Raw genomic sequence first — 581 nt, 5'->3', positions numbered from 1 at the left:
TCAAACTCTAAGTTTGGTGTTGGGAGGCCACAGCCAAACTTTAAGTTTGGTGTTGAACCCCCACATTCAAACTCTATGTTTGGTGTTGGGAGGTTCCAACACGGTTCTGAGCATTTCTGAGGCTCCATGAGAGTCCTCTGTCAAGCTAATGACATTAAAGAAAGCGCTTGTTGGGAGGCAACCCAATGTTTTATAATTAATTATTTTCTTTTGTTATTTTATCTTTTTTGTAGGTTGATGATCATAAGAAGTCACAAAAACAATGAAAAAAGCAAAAACAAAATGAAAAACAGGAAGAAAAACAGCACACCCTGGAGGAAGATGCTGCTGGCGTTTAAACGCCAGTAAGCCTAGCAGTTGGGCGTTTAACGCCCAGTCTGGCACCATTCTGGGCGTTTAACGCCAGAAAGGGGCACCAGACTGGCGTTAAACGCCAGAAAAGGGCAAGAACCTGGCGATAAACACCAGGAATGGGCACCAGCCCGGCGTTTAATGCCAGAAATGACTCAAAACGTGGATTTTGATGCCATTTGGTGCAGGGATGACTTTTCCTTGACACCACAGGATCTGTGGACCCCACA

The sequence above is a fragment of the Arachis duranensis genome, chromosome 2, assembly GCF_000817695.3.
Source record: "Arachis duranensis cultivar V14167 chromosome 2, aradu.V14167.gnm2.J7QH, whole genome shotgun sequence".
Classification (NCBI taxonomy): Eukaryota; Viridiplantae; Streptophyta; class Magnoliopsida; order Fabales; family Fabaceae; genus Arachis; species Arachis duranensis.
The sequence above is the reverse complement of the archived record's forward strand: the minus strand, read 5'-3'. Positions refer to the sequence as shown.